General features: G+C 41.4%; 1 protein-coding gene across 5 annotated transcripts in view; it reads right to left on the bottom strand.

Moving 5' to 3' along the window:
- The window catches only part of sulf2b (sulfatase 2b), a 106,161-nt gene extending 99,194 nt beyond the window's left edge, over nucleotides 1-6,967 (bottom strand). For all 5 annotated transcript variants that reach the window (XM_039604172.1, XM_039604176.1, XM_039604175.1 and 2 more), the window contains exon 1: nucleotides 6,545-6,967. The gene's annotated coding sequence lies outside the window, so the exon portion shown is untranslated. The remainder of the gene's footprint in view (nucleotides 1-6,544) is intronic.
- Between the last annotated feature and the right edge of the window lie 14,855 nt (nucleotides 6,968-21,822).

The raw sequence follows: 21,822 nt of genomic DNA, 5'->3' as shown, positions 1-21,822 counted from the left end.
CTTATTTGTGGGCTCGAAACTTGCTAGCATTAGTTGATATCTTAACAGTCAAACCTCAATCCAAATATGGCCACTTCTGACTAAAAAAATAATAAATACATAAAAATTACCCCCCACAAAAAAAATCAACAATCAGTGGCCAAAATACAAATGAGGCTTCAAACTACATCTGGAAACATGGAAACCAATAGTGATATCATGGTAGCTACAGACGTGTTTTAGAAAGCAGGTCGATCTTTGCTGAAAATGCATCACATGACCCACATTGACCTTAATTATCAATGAGGGTTTTTAGATGTGCAACGTGTGTATGTATATATATATATATATATATGTATGTATATACACACACACACATACACACATACATATGTATGTATACATACATACATACATACGTATTAAAGGTTTTTGTATACACACACATAAGGTCAATGTGGGTCATGTGATGCATATATATGTATTAGGGCTGGGCGATATATCAAAAATTTATCGTTACCGAAATTTATGACTCTCATCGACGTCATTTTGCCCATGTCGGTAAATTCGGTATTTAAAAAAAAAAAGAAAAGGCATGTGCAGGTTGGCGATGTTCATGTCCCTTTAAGACGCTGTGCTACGTTACAGACTTGACGGGTGGAGTCACATGACTCTACTACCTGTCAGTGTTGCCAACTTAGCGACTTTGTCGCTATATTTAGCGAGTTTTCAGACCCCCTTAGTGACTTTTTTTTCTAAAAGCGACTAGCGACAAATCTGGCGACTTTTTCTGGTGTTATTGGAGATTTATTTATGACGACTTTTTGACGTGAAAGTGGGTATCGCTTTTACTCTCAACAAGCAGCGGTGCTGCCGTGGGCACCTCGCCCGCACCAAAGCGCTCACAGGCGGAGGATAGTCCTCCCCAGCTGCTATCAGGGCAGACGATGTTCACACCTATGCGTCCGAACTGCAAATGAATCGCGCATGAGCGAAGCCGCTGCTCCCGCACTGACTGTAACGCAGTCAGTTCTTCTTTTACTGTTATGCTGTTTTGTGGATCACGAGGTTTAAAACTACTTATAAAACACACACACACACACAAAGTAACTCCACCAGAGTGCCTATTTTGGTCTTTTTGCGGTCCAAGCCCGGATAAAGGAGCAGGGTTGGAATTCTGACTTTAAAAAAACAATAATTGCTAAAATAAATTTAATTTGTAGTTCTAAATAAATTCTAAATGCATTTAGGACGTTTTTACTCACTTTATGTCTCTTCCATAATGTTATTTCTCTCTCCAACAACGTAGGTTACAATTATATTAGCATGACCAATTATGCAAATTAGGCGATGATGTCATTTAGCGACTTCTGGCGACTTTTAGGACAGCCAATAGCGATTTTCCTTACTGAGGAGTTGGCAACACTGCTACCTGTAACAAGACGAGACATGGGTGAACAAATGGAGGACGATTTAAATGTTGAAGCAGCAGCGACGGAGGTAGAGCTGGTGGAGGAGGAGAGAGAGACGCTTGTTAACAAAAAAAAAAAATGCATCATCAATCGTTTGGCAACATTTTGGATTCAACAAGGATGATATTGATCAAAAAATTGTTAAATGTAAACTCTGCAAAAAGACTGTTGCGTCAAGTCAAGGTAACACAACCAACCTCTTCCACCACCTGCAGCACAACCATGTGATTCGTTTGTTTCAACGTTTGTTTTTTTGGCACTTGGGGTGGTTATCGTCCATTTATCGTTATCGAGGTTAACTGCTCAATTTATCGTGATATTGATTTTAGGCCATATCGCCCAGCCCTAATATGTATACACACACATATATACACACACACATATATACACACACACACACATATATACATATAGATATATATATATATCTATATATATATACACACACACACACACACACTCACATATATACAGGGTTCGTACGCTTTTTTCAGGGTCAAATTCAAGCACTTTTTAAGCACTTTCAAGGTCCCTTTTAAGCTTTTCCAGCACACAGTTGCAGCAACTGTGACGTTCACTAGTAGAACTGACACACAAAACAAAACAAAACGACTACACTACACACTAACTACACAAGAAAACACACTAACTTGAGACTCCAAACATGATAAACATCACAAATCTTTCACGTATCAAAACTCCCTCTCTCTTTTTCGCTCACTCGCTCTTCCCTCTCTTCCCAACAACCAAATACCACATGTTGTCGTATCATTTTTTGATTGGTCGACATGGTACATTTTTCCACCAATAGGGAAGGAGTGTTTTTTTTTTCACTCACAAGCAAAGCGTGTTTGCTAGCGCTCTCCATAAAAACGCCATTTTACCGTTTCTTCCCGGAGTAAACGCCACTGTTTTATTCAGAAACCCCCAAAAACATCGGTTTTACGTGACCTATCAACACATTTAAAAACTGGTATATAGCTTGAAGTCCGCACGTTAGACCCAAGTTGAAATGGAGGCTCTGGGTCCGTCGACCCCAGAGGGTTAATCAGAAAGCCTTAAGTTAGCTAGTTATGTATCGGGCTAATGTTTAAAGCTTTCACTTGAGTAAATTAACTCATATTACTGCTAAGTAATGTTAGCTAAGTTCACAGCATATTTCGTAATAGCGCTGCCATACTGCATCACACTCAGTGCATTTCAATCATTTCTCCAGTGAGTTTAATAGCTAGCAAAATAACCATAATTTAAAAAAAATAGCATGTGTAACGCATACGTACTGGAAAATTATTTACTAGGACTCACCTATCATGCGACAGGAGAACGCATAAACTCCGCCATTGTTGTTTTCCATCAAACACATTAAAACAGCAACCTACAGGTATGTTAGCGCACTCATCCCCGACTGTCCGAGGGAGGGCGGGTCTATATTGAAACAGACGCAAGGCAGCCCAGGCGGGAAATTTTGCTTTTATGTCTCATTTTATTTCTCTATCTGATAAGAAAACAATTCAATCAGATAGCTATTTATTGTGAATGAAATACAGTTACATTTTCAAGCACTTTTAAGCACCACATCTGAAATTCAAGCACTTTTCAAACCTTGAAAAGACGACATTAGAATTCAAGCATTTTCAAGGATTTCAAGCACCCGTACGAACCCTGTATATACTGAAGTGTTCAAATTGTGTTTTCAAGTGCGTAAAAAATGACACCCTAACCCTAAATGAAACTGTGGCTGTCCACCTGCAAGTCTAACATATCCAGATGTTCTGCACATTGCACAGTCCACTACAGCCAGCACCTGTTGCTGCTCTATGGCCTCCTCCTAACACACAATTACACAGCAAACACAAAGAAGTGCCACGTGGTGTCCGGAGGTGTGAACACAAATCTCCTATAACTTGTTCCTGTGGCTCACACCAATACAGCGATGAGCTGTGTGGGTGAAGTCTTTAGCGTTACCCTCTTTAGCCACGACATTCTTGAAGCACATCGTCCGCACAGCTTCCTTCGTGTTGGCTGGCTGACTTTGATCAATGGGGCTAAACCCCTGATGCTTCCAAACAGGGTGGCTGTGTTTTTCTCTCTTTACCGCTCGCCTTCTTTCACAGCTCGCCGAGCTCAGCGACCTCGTCCAACAGCAGGGACCGCCCTCTGGTGGCACGTGCTCTGCAGTGCACTACAACATATTACCTCAGCGCAGCTCCTCCCGATCAGTTTAATAGGACAAACGCTGAAAATTGTCTATTTCTGAATACTCTGGTACGTTGTAGTATTTTGTATTTTTTGTTTTGTGAAGACTTGCTGGCATCAAATATTAATTCTGCCGAGTGGCGAGCGTAAAACTCGTGTGTGTGTCTGTTAATATTTAAAGAGTCTGGGTCAGTGAATGTTTACATTCCAGTGGTAGCAAAGTAGCCATAAGCCTCATTTACCCCGTGCTGTGTGTGTGTGTGTGTGTGTGTGTGTGTGTGTGTGTGTGTGTGTGTGTGTGTGTGTGTGTGTGTGTGTGTGTGTGTGTGAGAGAGAGATGGATGGTGGAAACCCAGAGACCAAAATCGTAATAATTGTCAACACAGTCCCCGCCAACACTGACCACTGCAGCTCACACACACCCACACACACACACACGCACGCACGCACGCACGCACGCACGCACGCACGCACGCACGCACGCACGCACGCACACAGTAGGTGCAGAGGAGTCAGCCAGGTTTTAGTGTACTGCTGCTGCTCGACTTTATACTTTGATCTGTTGTCTTTAGTAATCAGTGCAGCGCTGTCCCTACAAAACGTTATGGCCCTCGAAGATAAAGCAAAAATGTCGATTATCTCAAAACCAAAAGTTCTATAAACAAATATCTGTGATCTTTCTAAGGAACTAAAGCCTTAGAAATAATATCTCAATTGCTTATCACGTTTTATTGCATAATTTCCCCCCAAAACATCACAACTGTGTCAACCTTAACAAGTTTAAGTCCGGCCTTATCAATCTGAATCACCATCAGCGTCACCGTGGTGATTGTCATTGGCTTATTTTTGCTACAGCTTCAAATTGTTGTATTACAGCATAATTAACTAAAGCTGCAGGGACAATCTCGGCTCTCGACCAGACAACAATATTAAATGCTCAAAGATCTGCCCCAAAGGTTTCACCTGTCATGAAGTACTGGAGCCTAAACAGGGAGGTGTTTCAGGGCTGACTGCTGGGCGGGGCTTAATGCTGATGGGGAACACTTTATTTTTCTAATTAAGCAAAAACAGAATTCCAACCCAACAAACAGCAAAGCCAGCAAAAGGACTGATCGCACCAACCTTTTCCACCAGGTTCACGCAGAGATTGGAAAAATGCAGTATTCATTCTGAAACTGGTCCATGCACGGGTGCAGAGGTGGACGTCTGATTTCACTCACTGTGGCTGTAACAGCTTTTATTTACAGAGTGGACAGCGGCCTGTGAGTGTCACATATTCCTGTTGAATGCACAGCGCAGCTCATTAAGGCCGAGTGATGTACGAGTCTTAACGCTGATGGACGAGATGAGTGTTTGGAGCTTTGTGGCGAGTCTTCCAGGGTCAGTCAGCACTGAAAGTGTTTGCTTAGATGGTTCGAAGGAGAGAAATATAAAAAGTGTTTCATTGTGAGCTTCAAGTGTCAGGTTCAAGGATCTGTGGCCAACAAACAGTTTATACTAATGTGGGTTTGTCCTTATTCTGAGTGTCACGGAGGACACTGATGAACACTCTTCTTCTTCTTGTCCTACTATAGTGTTTTTAAACATTGTGAAAAAGAGCGAGCTTTCTTATAACCAAGGCCCTCTCTTTTTTATAGAGTGCTTTAACCTCTTAATTTCCAATCAGGTACTGGTCGTTCCAGGCTGGAACATGTTACCTTTCAAATAAAGCCTCAAACACAGCGTCACAGTTTTTCCTGCTAAAAGCTTTTCCGTCCCCTGACCCTGAACGCTCCATCAGTGACCTGCTGGATGTTATTCGAGGCTCGTGGTTATCTGGGAGCCCCACACCGACCTTCTGATGTCATTTACATCACTCACACACAATAACAGGTTAACACACACGTAGTCAAAACACAGCCCAGCAGACCTGAACACAGGTGATATGCAGCATCATTATCATGAAGTCATGTACAAAACAGTTAGTTTCATCTTAATGAGCCGTTCAGTCTTCAATAGTCATCCAGGTCTGCAGTGCCGTCCTATCACAGCGTCTGAATATTTATAGTGTCTGCACTTTATTAGTGTACCTGTATAAAACAATTACAAGTTTGTGCAGCACTGACGTGGCTCGTTTCATGAGTTCAGCATAATTACACAACAAAGTCACCGTTTTCCACCCGGAGGCTTTGAAAGGGCTCAGTTATTGTTACCGAATTCATGGAGCCTCACAGCACGGTGTGTGTGTCACGTCTCAGTTCACTGTATTTGTTGCACACTTCTTGTGTTTTTATGGTTTCTATTTGTCTGACTTGCTCTTTACAGCCTCTTTTCACAGTTTATATTCCCCGTGAAGCCCTTTGTTACTTACTTAGGTAAAGTGGAGCATAAAAAAATATGATTATAATAAAAACAGAGCTGGGTGGAACAGCTTTCCTCCCTTCCTTCCTTCCTTTCCCCTCCCTCCATTCATCCACCTCTTCTTTCTGTCTTTCCTCCCTCTCCGTCTATCCTGACTGACCTCAGTGTTGCACAGCTAAAACACACTCCCACGTGTTCAGCAATCAGGAAGCAATAAATACACACACACACACACACACACACACTTTGAAAAAGGTGGGAAAGCACGTGAAACACAATTGCAAACAAGTCTAAGTACAGCATGGCCTCAAAACTAATGCGAGGAACACATCGGTAAAGTGGAGCAACACACACACACACACACACACACATTAACAAAGCTGCTCTGACTAACAGCTCTGACCACAGAAAGTGACACACAGTGAAGTAGAGCAGAACTGAAGACACACACACACACACACACACACACACACACACACACACACACACACACACACACACACACACACACACACACACACAGGCGCTCCTGCAGAAGCATGAAAACAGTGCTGTACCTCCTCCTCCTCCTCCTGCGGCTGCTGCTGCGTCGCCTCCTTCAGGAACTCCTCGCTGTCAGCAGGTGTTCTCCTCTCTGACCCCTCCGACAGGAAGGGGAGGAAGGCTCGGTTCACACTGCCACCTCCATAACTCCCCTTAGTTTCGGAAATCCATAAAATAATGTTTTTTAAAAACTTGCGCTCACACCGGCATGTGCTCCTGTGTGTCTGGAGAGGAAGAGTGAGTTTGTTAGCCGAAGCAGAGGAGGGTTAGAAAAAGTCTCCCTCTGCCTCCTTTTTTTCTTGATTTGTTCCACAGCCACGCTTACGAGCTCCCCTCCCTCCCTCTCTGCATCCGAGTGTGTCTAACGGCGGTGCAGCAGCCGCCGAGCCGCCGCTGGTAAAGCCATCTGTTGCAACACGTCTGCCTGCTTCCTCCACTTTCACTCTGCCTCACGGAGACGGGGAGAGAGAGAGGAGGGGGCGGGACTTTGTCCTGTTTCTGAACCAATGGGGAGGCGCAGAGATCCCTCACCCTGACTGGAAGGGGAGGACCAGCAGCAGAGAGGACAGAATGAAATAAATACAGGAGGGAAGGCGAAATACAAGAGGCAAATCTCCACGCACACACACACACACACACAGAGAGGGGAGGTGGCCCAAGAAGGGAAACGCAGAGACGCAGACGTGACAGTATGAGGCCAAAAATATGCAGACAATGCTTTAGTGTCCTCTCAGTTTCGATGAAGGGAGGAAGTCCTGGGTTACAGTGACAGCGAGCAACTTTTTTTAGACACCTGGGCAAAGTTGGGTAAAAGCTACAATTTCATAAAACTGTACAAAAGTCAAAAGCGTGCAGTGTTCTCTGGTGTTCATAACTCTTAGAGCCGTCCGGGTTAAAGATGTGTGAGCGACAGACAGCCTGCTGTCCACACTGCTGCAGAGCTGAACAGTTTGAATGAAAGGAACATGTGGTCGGGGGGGGGGTGCACTGTGGGATGTGTAGGATCAGAGCAGAGGTATTTTGGCCTGTGTTGCTGTTACCAGCAGTGACAGATAAAAGTTTGTTTGTTTCTACCTGTTTCCAGTGCAATAATATCACAGTTTAACCATAGACTGTATATAAATGATGGATTTGTTGTTGATTTGTTTTTAAGCCACACGTGACCATTTTTTAGGACGAGAGGGCAGAGCTAGCTAGCCTGGTTAGCGTCCTGCATTCATGAACTTTACAGGTGTGAAGCCCAGACACGCGAATCTGCTGACTAAACAGACTAATAAAATCCTAGAGTTTGTTAGAGGAGGCCACATTAGCTTTCACATAACTCCATTAAAATATTCCAAAAGGCATCAACACCACACATACAGTGCAGAGCTTCAGGCTACAGACTATGTAGGGAATGATTTGAGTTCACGCGTGCATTAATGCTGCAAGATGAGAGGTTAAAAACAAGATTTTACAGGAGCTTAAATTTGACGTCAATGAAGAGAAGCTAAAAAAACTTATACGATTGCACATCATCTGCAAAACAGTAAATTTTTACTGACATGTTGATAAAAATCAAATCAAAATGAGCTGTGACACTTTGAGTAACTCCTTTTCAGATCTATGCAAGCTAGAAATAGTTACTACTTTGGCATCTATCAGTATCACATAAATGAGGAGCCAGCGTGTCTATTTAGATCAGTACAGGCACAACATTCAGATGTCCACATACTTTTGGCCATGGAGTACAAGGTAGAGAGAGATTTGAAGCAAGAGAAGAAGAGCAGGGGAAAAAGACTGAAGCGATGGAGAGAGAACAAAGAGGGAGGGAGGGATGAAGAGGAGGTAGAGTGCAGATTGTAATGGAGCTGTTGGCAGAGCTCCTGGCTGTTCATGGGTATTCATGTAGCTGGTGGCTTCAGTTAAATGGAGCGAACAGAGAGAGGCAGAGGGGGGGAGACGGGTGCTGAGTTTCAACTGAACAAGAAGTCTACTTATGCCCTTTCCAAGGAGCACCGTGCAAACACTCGCAGACATGTTAAATGGTGAATTCAAATCCATTAAATTAAATTAAATGTCACGGCGACTCGACACGTCCACCGGGTTTATGAATCCAGCAGGTAAAGGCGTCTCAGACAGAATCGACGTGCAGAGTGAAGACCTGCAGACGGTGCAGTCTCCAGCAGGGCCACAGCAGGTTTACTCAGTGCAATTTCTAAAAAGAGGGCTTTTAACATCCTCAAATCGTCTGCGAGGAGACTCGGCATTATGCATTTAGAAGTTAATTTTTCCAGATTGCAGTCATCTTTGTTCGGAGTTACTTAACCAAATCAAGGCAGCGTTCCTCTCGGTTATTTTCCCCCACGTGGTGTGGAGCTGTAAATGAAGCAGCATGTTCAGGAACCAGCAGGCAGTAAGACGTAGCTTCAAACACAGGTGTTCGTGTGTAGCTTTTGGTACAATTTCATGGTACATGTCACCTTTTCATATGAGTAAGAAGCCTTAAAGGCAGTGTTTCTGACATTTCTATTAGTGCCTGTGATGAGTCACAGGGCTGCAGAGAAAGCGTGATACTTGGAAAGATCGTGTTTGACAGCCGCGCTGATATTTTGTGAATTTCAGGTGGAATTTGTTCTCAGGTTGTGCGCAAATGTTGCACAACCTTTGTGTTTTGCATCCATTTTGTATAAAATCATTACACAACCCCTAAAACAGAAACAAGTTGTTCTACTTTATTACTGAACATGAATATAAAGAAACAGCCACACTAATAAAACAGTAGTCTTTGCTGCACAACATTGTGCCACTGTTGATTTGACATGGCCTCCGTTTAAAGATGGATGATGCATTACTATTTTCTCCTGTTCAGTGACAGTTTGACTGAAGTCTGCAGTGGTCAGGGTAAAGCGTATTACTGGAGCAAGGCTGTGAACATGTTGCAGTCAAGCCTCTGCAGTAGTATCAATTCTCATTTTTATCTTTGGTCATGGCGTTTGGGTATAGACTGAAATAATAAGATACAAGTGGCTAGCCTTAGACAGAGCTCAGCGTAGACTTTGCATTAACTGGAGCCAGCGGAGGTGGAGTCTCGCCTTCAGAGTTCCAGGCAAGCCCATAAGACCCAGAACTCTCTGGATGCATTACACCCAAACCTTGGTCAGTGTCAAAAGGCTCGGTGGATGTATGGTTGGAATTATTGGTAGGTGTTAGTTGTATAGCACAGCATGTCCTCTAACTACAGCGGTCCCTTGTTTATTGCGGGAGTTACGTTCTAAAAATAATCCACGATAGGTGAAATCTGCGAAGTAGCCAACTTTATTTTTTACAATTATTATAGATGTTTTAAGGCTGTAAAACCCCTCACTAACCCCTCACTAACCCCTCACTAACTGACTGACTGTCTTGTTTCGCTTAATGCGCCTGATAATCTGAAACCTTCCTTCCTACCTTCCTTTAGCATGTCCACAAGTCCAACTTTTTGTGTGATGGTTAGCATCTTCCACACTGCTAGCGATCGAAGATTTACGTATATTTAACAAGCTGAACATATTCTGTACTGTAAAGGAGACACGGCATGGAGGGGATTGTTTGACAATGGTCTACAGCCAATCAGGACACAGAACACAATGCGCTGTAAAAAAAACAAAAACAAAAAAAGCATGCAAAATTGCACACACAAAAAAATCAGCGAAACAGCGAGGCTGCGAAAGGTGAACCGCGTTATAGCGAGGGACCACTGTATATAATCCAAGAATTCCCAAAGCAACAGGTGGGAACATGTTAGCCCAGGTCTTGTACAGGACCTCAGCTAAAGTATACATCAATCTTGCACTTTGTCAGGATTGTGCTTTAAAACTCAACATCAGTTCACATGAACTCATTTTTCCCACCAGCTGGTTGTGTCACCGATGACATGAACACAACACCTTTACTGTTATTCATGCCCTGCAGTGAAGTGAGGTATCTTTGTAGTTCTTGTACTTGTTGAGGAAACGATGTGCCCACCGTTCTCCTCCTGACGCGCTGTACAGTGCTGCTTTGTCAGGTACCCGCTGTCTCCCCATTATGCACACAGTCTCCTTTAGCATTGGTACTCTTGACATTCCAGCCACAGCTACATCAGCTGCCAAGAGATAACAGCCATGTTTAAGAGATGTCCAAAATCCTCATAAGACGGTGTACTTTCCAGGATTAGCAGCAAACCGGACACCAATTCGTGTCTGGTTGAGAACTTTTTGTTTTGGACACAGTTTCTTTTTTTTTCTTCACTTTTTACTTTTGCTTCCACTCGCTGGTTGGGCTCTGGAACTAAAAACTGCCTTCTTAGGGAAAGATGGTGTTGTGGGTTGAAACGCATCTCTGTACAATAGTAATCCTCCTCACTGATACATGACATGCTGGGAGTGACCAGTCAATCTTACTGATACTATAACCAGACATGTTGCAACACATTCACTAAACGGCACAGGTCGTGCTAACTCTTGAAGATGGGCCAGATTGAACTGATGAAAAAATAATGTGAGAAAAGAAAATGAGTGTTTGTCCACACATTACACATGAGTTGCTTTAAGGCCAGCCATCTCTAATGTGGCAGTGAAGGTAGAATATGTACATTTGTGTGCTGAATGTAAGTCAAACTATTTAAAAGATTGTTTTTGGATCTGATAAGTCTGATTAAAATACTCGATCGTGAGAGTCTTTCAGCAGCATCAGCTGACAAAACTTGGCTAACACTGCAGCAGAAACCTCCTCTGCTGCCTCCTGCTCTCCATAAACGAGCTGCTGTTTCATGTGCTTGACAGAGCTGAGAGTGTGGCATGTTTTCACGGCACAGAGTGCCTTCACTTCAAAATATTTCGACTTTTAGCATCGCACTCTAAATGGATTTAATAGCCTGAGTTTCAACAGGCACAATCTGTTTACTGCAAGCACAGAGAAGCAGTGAAGGAAACTTTTAATCTGAAAAATAACTTTTTCAGTTAGTGTTTTTACTGAAAAAAATCACTCACCTGCAATATAATGTCATGTGCTAACTTCCATGTACAGTATGTATTCTCTATAAACATACGTCTCCATATGAATGCATGGAGAAGATTTGTGGTACCTGATTTTTGGAGTGCATCTATAGACCAATCATATTTAACAGACTTTACGTCTTTGTATTTATATTATTTATTTATTTTATTTTTTCCATTTATGCCCTTTTTTTCTTGTAATTTATGTTTTGGAATTATTCATTTTATTTATTGTTATTATTAGAGTTTTGGTTTTGTTTCACACTTTCTGAATGTTTAACCTCGACACCTCTTGGTGTTGAGGGGATGATGGCTGCAGGTGGCCCCGCCCCTCCCTGAGCCTGGCTCTGCTGGAGGTTTCTTCCTGTTAAAAGGGAGTTTTTCCTTCCCACTGTCACCAAGTGCTTGCTCATAGGTGGGTGTGATGTTGTGTTATCTAGTTGCTGGTAAGTGTGGCTTTTTTTCAGCAGATCATCTTTAGCACTAACTGTAGTTTTATGCTCCTGGGACTCACTGGCTTCAGTGGCTGAAACTTGCATTAGCATCCACATCAAAACTTTTCCACTCTGTCCAGCAGGTTTTTGCAGTATTGATACAAGCAGTGTTGCAATTTTACTGCAGCAATGAATAATGGTAGACAGTTAAACAGAATGAAATATGCAGGCTGAGGGAATCCTCGGTGGTGCAGTGAGCAAATCAGATGTTTAGTGTTCTAACGGCCTATTTGTTCCGCTGACGGTGCCAGAAGCAGGGACTCTGTGAGAACGCCCTTTAAACGCCTGCTCTGGGGATTGTTTCAGAAACAGAATACAGTATGTCATTATGCAGATTTTTTTTATATACTTGTAATTCTTTACACTTAAAGGGGAAAGTTTGAAGGGGAGATTCCTCTTTCTTTTTGTTTCCCTCCTGTATTCAGAGCTCTTGCGGGAGGAACCAGAGCCACCGACTGTGCTGGCTCTCTGGATCTGAGCTGTTAATTAAACTGTACTGTTGTGTAACTGTGTGCATGCTTTGTAGAAGTGAAACTTGTGCAAAGGACACATTTTGAACCTTATTTTGATCAGAGCCAGTAAACTCTTAGCATTTATTAAATCTGATTAGACCATTTGTTCTGTGCAGTTTTTATGTCCTGGTGACCCTTGAAATCAACTTTATTGCTCTCTTCATATTAATTAAAGAGCTTCAGAATACCTTCCCAGAAGATTCAAAGATGGCTGCTGAAGACTTGCTTCTGGAAGGACTTTGGTATATTAAGACAAAAGGTGTTAGCGCACTGATTTCCATTTCCAGCATTTTCATCTTCTCATACCTGTTTGTGTCCACGTGTGCAGCTGTGTGTTTGCAGAGTTACAGTAGAATTTATGAAGTCATTTATGCATCAAAGTGAGAAACGTGCAGTTTTCATCATGCAAACTGATCCTAACAAAAGAACTGAGGAACTCCACCTGACCGACGTTCCCCTCGGATCAACACAACAACACTGGGAGACTTCTTCCTCAGATATGTAGAAATCATGCATTCGCTCTTTGTTTGTGTGTCACTCTGTTTTACTTTACAGAGTGCAAAGCTACAGTGACCCACAGAGAGACAACAGACACGTTAATGAGAAACAGACCAGGCTACAGTGCACCCAGAGGGATTTCAGGGTGTAGGTGAAAACCAGGGCACGGTTATTAGCACGAATGTGCAAGTCAGAGAAAGTATACACGCACATATCTCTAATATCTCTGTGTGAGTGTATGCATACAGCTCCAGGACGGCACAGGAATGGTACCATCTGGAAATCTGCCCAAGCTGCTAATCTCACACACACACACACACACACACACACACACACACACACACACACACACACACACACATACACACACACACACCCTCCTGGGTCTTTGAGCTGTAAAGCATCCTGGGAAAGCAGTTGTCCAGCTGCTGCAGCCTTAAGGCATTCACAGAAAAAAATGCACATTAAATCATCGACAGACTTACAGATATTTACTCAGCAGTCTGTTTTCTCTGCAGTCAAGCCTTCACTGACTGAACTGCACTCATTCCCCTGCAACACACTAACAAGCCTGTGAGAGCACATCTGCAGACAAATGGAAGAATTCATCCAAGAAAAACACCCACACAGTTCTGCCATAAATTCCACTTACATTCGTTATGTTCACCGTGGACATTTTTTAATTTGTATACACGAGGTCACAGAGGAAGGCGGGGCTATATACATTACAGTATCCTGAGAAGTGTAGCTGGGTTTCCTGTTACCGAATAAATGATGATGACAGGGGGATCCAAGTTTCAGCAATCAAATTACAGCTTATGCTTGATTTACAATTTCAATAAATACATTTTCTATCAGATGAGCTTTTTCTTTCTCAATAATATTATTTAATAATATGTCTTTCAGTGAGAAACAGCAGCTTACATCACACTGGTGATTATTATAGTTTTTATGTGACAGTTCATCATCATCATTATTATTATTATTATTATTATTATTATTATTATTATTATTCCAGGTCTGAACAGTGAACCAATCTTGAAGTGCCTTGAAACTTCTTTATAACAGCCAGCAGGGGTTCAGTCACCTGGTTGCAAAAAGAAGCCTGACTGTACAGACGTCTGAGAAATTAGTTTTCTGAATTGAATTGTTAATTTCCAGCTCAGTCACTTGTTAAACATCTTACACAATGTTAATTATGTCACATTATAGTAAAATAAAGACTATGGGTTATTTACAAGATGCTTTATGAACGTGCAGCATCCTTCCAACCCTCAGGTGCATCCTTCACCTGTCATGAGAGCTAAAAGTCAGTAAAATGTATATTATGTCTGTCTTTAATAGAGTCTCTGTGGATAAACTAAAGTGCGCGAATATATTTTAAATTTGTTTGATTAAAAAAAAATTCCACAGACAAGCAGAACTGCTGACTTTCTGCTGTAGTTTAAAATTTCAGCATTATTTGTTGGAGATGTTATCTCTGCACCATTAACTAACATGAGGCATGACATTACATGAGGCCTCTGTTTGTGTGCCATCATCAGTTTTTAAGCTTTTCTTGGGCCTGCTGTGGAGTATGGTGAGCGGCTCAGGCTTTTATTCCCATCCTTGATCTTTTCTGACAGCAAAATTATATTTATTTGTTATTCCTTCATTCTCAGCATACATAAAGTTTGATTCATATATTTTAGGCACACATTTTCTTGCTGTTTAAACCATGTTCAGGCTATTGTGCAGACTACTAGCTTTAATTTGAGGACATTTGTATCAAAACTGAACGAAGGGTTTACAAACTTCAGCTCTGTAATTTAGGTAAGAGGTAATTAAACAATTTACTTGAAGCAAAGTTTAGCAATAACAAGGAGCATGAACCCTTCCATGCATGAATTATGACAACCTCAATCAGGAGTTTTTTCTTAAGTATTTTTATTCATCTTTTGGCATGAAAAAATCATTTTTTAACTTGTACATGCATTTTGAACTTCATTTTTTTTTTACACATATACTTTTTTTAAAATTTTTTTAAACATGGCAGGGTATGGAGTGACACATCAGTGTCCAATGTAGTGGTCTATGTGCAACTATACCATCAACACTGACACAAATAAAAGAAAACAGCCTTTGAATACTTGTCCACTGTAGTGACCACTATGCGTGAAAGGGTTAATGCAAAGGAACTAGGAGGAGATATTAAGATAAGAGTTTCCAAAAAAAACAACCATGCCGTGCATTCATGAGCTCAACATATGAAAATATCCTGGACATCCCAGAAGACACCACTGGGAGATGATCACAGGATCTTTTCTATCAGGGCACAAGAGCTCGTCTGCAGCACAGTGGTTCACATTTACCGAACAAGCAAAAGATCCCTGCTCCAGTCTCAGGAGGAGGCTTTTTGGAGCTGCGTCAGGAACATCTGGTATAAAAATCTGTCAAATCAAACATGTGGGGCTGCCCGGTGAGCTACTGTACATGATATTAATATTATGAAGGAGATGCAGAGCTTTACTCCTGACAGACTGAATTTACTAAACATCATCTACAAACCACCATGAAAAAAAGATCTGCAAGATCTTTTAACAAGTGTTTATTACAGCTTCAACACAGATCCATCCACTAACTTAAAAACGATGACAGTTAACGAGTGACGAGTGATAAATAATTACACGACTGTCGCTGAAAATTTCACTATTAATTAAAGTAATTTCTTAACATATCGGATCTTAGAAATCCCTCTGAATATAATATACATGATTGATATTTTGCCAAAACTAAATAAATAAATAACAATTCACCCCATGCATTACGCACTAATCCTGTGTTGTCAGATGTTACTGCTACATGCAGTTTCTGTAAGATGCAATTAGGCGTGCAGAACAAACTACAGCATGTATGCAGGAAACTTAAGAGAAACAGCAGCATTTTCTACTGTTTCTGATTAACAACACAGCAACCTCCCCAAGTGACACAGTGTGTTTACTTGGTTCAAAAGAAAATGTGTCAGCCAGGGATGATTCAGCCCTGATCTGCCTCCGAGTGGATATATTTACCCTGGCAGGAGCAGTACTGTATGTGAACAATAATGCTGGACTAGTTTGTGGATGTGAAAAAGGAGCAATAGAAACTGATACAGGGTTGTTCCCCATTCATTCTTGTAAAAGTTCCTCCTTGGACACTTACTGTATGCCAAAATAACAGACTTCCTCAAGCTTCACTTGGCAACAGTGGGAAGGAAAAACTGTCATTTAATGGGAAGAAAACTGAGGATGCGAAAGATTTCTAAATATTCTTGTCAAGTGAACTGTAGTGAAATATGTAAGTTCACACCACTGATCAAAGTTTTCTGGCCATCAACAAAGATTTTGTTTATCTATTTTATTTCGGTCAAAACTCGTTCAGTAAAATTTTCTCCAACTCTCCAAACTGATGCTCCGACGTCAGAATTGACTTTTCCTGTTTTACCACCAAATGCATTCTGAAGGTGACCTGGCTGACAGCCTTCCTGTTTGAAACAGATTTTCATTTTCCATTGATTGTGTGAAGATTTATTTTAGGGCCATGATTCTGTGCTTGGTGGCAGATTGAGAACCTTATATAGGCCTCAGGTCACAGAGAGGAGTTCACAGTGGACATACAGAGGTGAGGAGTTTAGGCAGCAGCATTCAGTCATGGCTGTCAGGTCTTTAAAACCACTTGGTTCAAGTTCCTGAAAGTTTTGGCATTTGAAAAATGTGTCTAGCATCCATCTATCACTATCCATTGATCCACTGATGGGATGAAGAGATGAGTCAACCCAGACCTACATTAAGTGTGAGAGAATGGATGGATAGTGACAACCCAGAGGTTTGTCTGCTTTGTAGAACATACAAACACGGATCATGTTTGAAGAGTTATGGCAATTTACTGCATTCAGTATTAAATGACATGCTAATTGTTTGGTTAGAATTACTGTCCTAAAACATATCAAATCAAAAACTGTGCTTCTACATGATTCATTAAGATGCATGTGACATTTCTTCTCCTGTCTCCATCAGCTCAAGAAATATTTAGATCTAATGAGCAGATTGGTGCATCTGTCAAGTATGCAGCCCACGGAAACCAAAACCCATTACTCAGCTTGTCCTACCTGTTTGATTTCTGCTGATGGCTGGGAAACCAAACACAGATTGACTTTCCCTTTACTGTGTCACGCATACTTTTCAAATCAAGGTGGTGAATTCTCAGCCCGCCTGAACATGTTTCACCTCAGGTAGAACCACAGACAGCAGACTTTACACCTTACTGAAATATTAGTAATAAGGCTGCTACTAATCTCATTTACAAGCTCCTATTGTTTTAAAGTGTTTGCCAGAAGACAACATTGAAACACTATGTTTTTACTAGTTGTTTACTGCTTTATCTGTTTTAAATGGACCTATAATTTTAAGTTTCCAGTTCAATATCTTATTCTTACACAGTGCGAGAATAGCCCTGCTTGATTGACAGTTCAAAATAATATTTATTGATCTCACACTGTTATCTATCTTGTTTATCTCAACAAGTTGTTGTAAATATAAATAACTCCTCCCTCTTAGCCCTGCCCTCCCTTTAAGGCCGCTTTCTTCTGATTGGTTGCCCCTCACAAACACAAGGTTTGAACCACAACTGAGCGGAGCTTGCGTGCCTAAAGCCAAATGGTGTTTCTGAGACGATGATATGAAAGAAATCCCCTCTGAGAGACGTGATACAAATCTCAGAAGGAAAACAAATGTTGGAAACTGAGTGTTTAAAGAATTCTGGCCTTATTCGGGTTTTTAAACTTAAAGTTTCCTCAATTTTAAACCCTTCCTCATCATTTTAGCCTCCTCAGTGCTCTGGGCTGTGGGGATAAAGGTATCATTAGCAACATTAGCCTCACCTCCCTTTTCTCTAAATCCGGATTGGTTCTTACTGTCATGGATCCAAACCGTAAACCCTTCCTATGAGATTCTGCTCCATTTTGAGATTTTATTTGTTTATTTAACACCTGATGATCCAACATATCAATATGTCCACTGGCATTGACCTTATTTTGCTTTCTGGCTTTCGCTCACTCGTTTGGTTCAGGCTTGGAATAACTATGTGGTTAAGTTTTGGATGGGATTGTGGGATCAACAAAAATGCTCCCTTTCACAACATTTCCGGATATTTAAGAATTATGCTGACCCTGTGTGATTAAATGCAAAGCTGAGGGCCGATTTATGATGAGTTGGGACTGAAAGACCCATCCTCCTACAACCATAACCGATGACTCTGGAAATGTATCTCATTAATACGCCTTGTGCAATTGTGCAAGACACCAGCGGCTTTAGTAAACAGTATTTGATGCCCTGGTCTTGACACATCACACAGATGTTATACTCAGTCCAGATCTGTTTACTGAGGAAGCCACTCAAGTCCACTGAAATCACTGGTTCATTAGACAAGTTAGACTTGCCATGAAGTATTATCTCGGTAGAAGTGGCCATTAAGAGATTGACTGTGGCCATCGAGGGATGCGAGCCATCAGTGACAATACTTATTATGCATTCAAGCTATGATTGTTGGTATTGAGCGTGCCAAGGAAACATTCCCACAGAATTACACCACCAGCAGAAGTCTGGATCCTTCACATATGGCACGTTGTCTCTGTGGCTTTATTCTGATTCTGACCAACAGTCTGAAACCTCAGAAGACGCGAAGATTCATCAGCTCAATCTTTCACTGTCCAGTTTTCAACATTCAACACGTTGTGAGCTAAAGAAGCTTTTCTGTCTAGCAAAGTTGTAAAACTACAATTATGCCCATCCGCAGATTTAACATGGTAAAAAAAAGAAGAAGAAAAGAAATGGAAAAAGAGGCATGGAAGAAAAGTAATTATCAGTCCTGAGGGACGCCACCTAACTTAAACACAATAAATCACAGAAGTGTTCCAGATTCGACACTTCAGCTTTTCAGTTCGTTAGAAAACACTATTTGGACATAAATCCTGTTTACTGTGGAGTGTTGATTTTCTCTTTAGGCTCCCAGCAGGCTCTGAAGCTGTCAATACCATCGACAAGGAGACAAATGGCCCTGTGCTCTGGACTCTAACAGCACCGCAGTGTCTGTTAAAATACCTGCTGTCTGCTTCGGTCCACAGAGCTCCTGAATCAGGTTTATTATCGGTGTGCCGTGTTATTTGCACTGCTGGCAGGTACGGCACTCACAGCAGAGACTGCAAAGACATCCTGACAGAAAGTATGAAGATAAGCTCTGACTGTCTTTCTAATTAAAGCAAAATGGATCTGCAGGAAGGTTTAAAAAATATATCAAGCAGTGATCAGCTGACAGAGATTATGGTTTTAACGTGGATAACTGCCAGTTTATTCCTCAAACTGGACTTCATATTTTAGGACTGTTTTCTTTACTATTTGAATGGGTGTTTTATACGGCCCTGTGCAAAAGTCTTGAGTCAACTCTCATTTCCTCATATTTTGTTTCTAATGAGTCAGAAAAAATAAAATAAAAGTGTTGTGGAGTGGAGTTTAATTCTCAAGGCTTTATGAAGGTCATTCAAGCTTTTTAGTGAAAGAGGAGAAACGTCTGAGGTATCTCAAATTACACAAGAACTGGACTGAAAATCAATGGTAACAGAATTTATGGACAGATGAATCCAAAATCAAAGTTTTTGGATCAAATTGGCGATACCTCTGGATTGGCAGACCGGGGTGTTGGTTCACGTCTTTAAGAAGGGGGACCGGAGGGTGTGTTCCAACTATAGGGGGATCACACTCCTCAGCCTCCCCGGGAAAGTCTATGTCCATCCGTGAGTCGAACCTCGGATTGAGGAACAATGCGGTTTTCGTCCTGGTTGTGGAACACTGGACCAGCTCTTTATCCTCTCAGGGATACTCGAGGGAGCATGGGAGTTTGCCCAACCAGTCTACATGTGCTTTGTGGACTTGGAGAAAGCATTCAAGCGTGTGATTTTGTGACCGTGTGATTTTGATCCCCAGTGCAACAGGCAGCCAACAAGGAAATTACAAGAACGATTCCTAAGCAAGATCTGTTAAAAGTAAAGGTCTTCCTATCAAATATTGACTCACCAAGCTTGTTACAATTGTACAAATTTGCACATATTTCCCATTTTGAGGGGTGGCTCAAGATTTTTGCACAGCACTGTAACTCAGCAAGGATCATAAAAAGCATAAAAAACCCATCAAGCACAAATTTTCTTTTCTTTTTTTCTCCTCTCACTAAAACTTGAGCACTCTGACTGCATGACTCACTACATTATCCTCCTCTAATGTCGTCCATAGAGCAGCGAATTAGCTGACTGTGATGCTGCTTGTTCTCTCTGACTGCAGCTTTCTAATAATCAAGCCAATTCAGAGCATCAGAATATCTAAAAATCAAAAATGTGTGTCGTGAGTAACTGTCGCATCCACCTCAATAACAATATATAACCTGATTTTCTGATTATTCTTTCTCTGAATAATGAAGAGAAATCATGCATTATGATTTAGAATATTAGTAAAACAGTCAGTTGTACCTATGACATGTTCTGAGCCCTCGTGAGCCTTTAAGATCATACAAAACAGTTTATATAAGATTCTGAGCATCAAATTTGTAAGCTTTGCATTTGTGTTCTACAATTCACAAACTGATTTAAGCACCAGCATAGCAATTTCTCTTCGTGTAAGACAGCATAAATTGAGCATAGCATTAGTCCAGGCAGGCCACAAAGTCATTGTCAGCTGCAGTCCTGCAAGATCAAGCTCAGACTGTCCACTGTTCAAGACGCCTTTTTGCAGCAAGCTACTGTGAAACCCACCTCCACCCAGTTTTCTTTTCGTGTTGTCACTGATGCCTGCTCTGTGCTGCAACAGTGTAAATGCAATGGTGGGGAGGAACAGACCAGTGTCACCAAATATATTTCACTGCAGGTGGAAATAACCAAATTAACCGTCCTGACTAAATCAGTGATGTACAAAACAGAAGAGAGTTGATCAAAGACTAAACACTCTCCTTACTAAAAGCAGGTCTTCCATTATTGCAACATCAGCAATCTTGACTTCCTGTTTTTAGCTAGCACCTTTAAAGGATCATTAATGTTGTATTGTTCATAAAGTTCATGGAAAGTTCACAGTCTGGTCTAGAGCTGTGAAACCAGCAGGAAATTCACACATAGTTGCAGTTTTGCTTGGAAATAAGGTCAAAGTTCCATACCAAAGTAAGGTTTTATTACTGAACACAGCGTACGCTTTACCTTTCCTCACTGCCTTACCTCTGAAAAACCAGCAGTTTCTGATGCAATGACAAATATATAATCAAGAAATCAACTCGATTATACTTCACAGATACTTCACAAACCTCTGTGTGAATCCAGAACAACCTGCTGTCAGTCAGTTTCTATAACTGTAAAAAATCCACTTTGTTTCCTTTAAAAATGTTACAATGTTTTCCCAGTAATCCCAGTTTTTCTTTATCTTCTTCTGCAGACGTTTTGCCACATGAAGGAACAACAGAATATCCAGTTTTTTGACAGGATGCTCTTGAATAAAAACAGACATGATAATGATTGAAGTAAGTCAGAGCATTAATGATGAGGCGTGGTGTGGGTTGCAAAGCAGCTTGCACAGTGCAACGGGGTAAGAAAATTAAATGTTGGACCATTCCTTCCAAAAGAGTTTACAGATACAGCTCAATTCTGACCTTTTTAGCAGTTTAAAGGTGAGGTAGGCTGGCTGTACTGGTCAGTCACACTTTCAAACACTGACCACTGGTCAGTGTTTGAAAGTGTGAGAGAGAA

This window comes from Oreochromis aureus, linkage group 20 (assembly GCF_013358895.1).
Source record: "Oreochromis aureus strain Israel breed Guangdong linkage group 20, ZZ_aureus, whole genome shotgun sequence".
NCBI lineage: Eukaryota > Metazoa > Chordata > Actinopteri > Cichliformes > Cichlidae > Oreochromis > Oreochromis aureus.
This window is presented reverse-complemented; position numbering and strand designations above follow the sequence as displayed.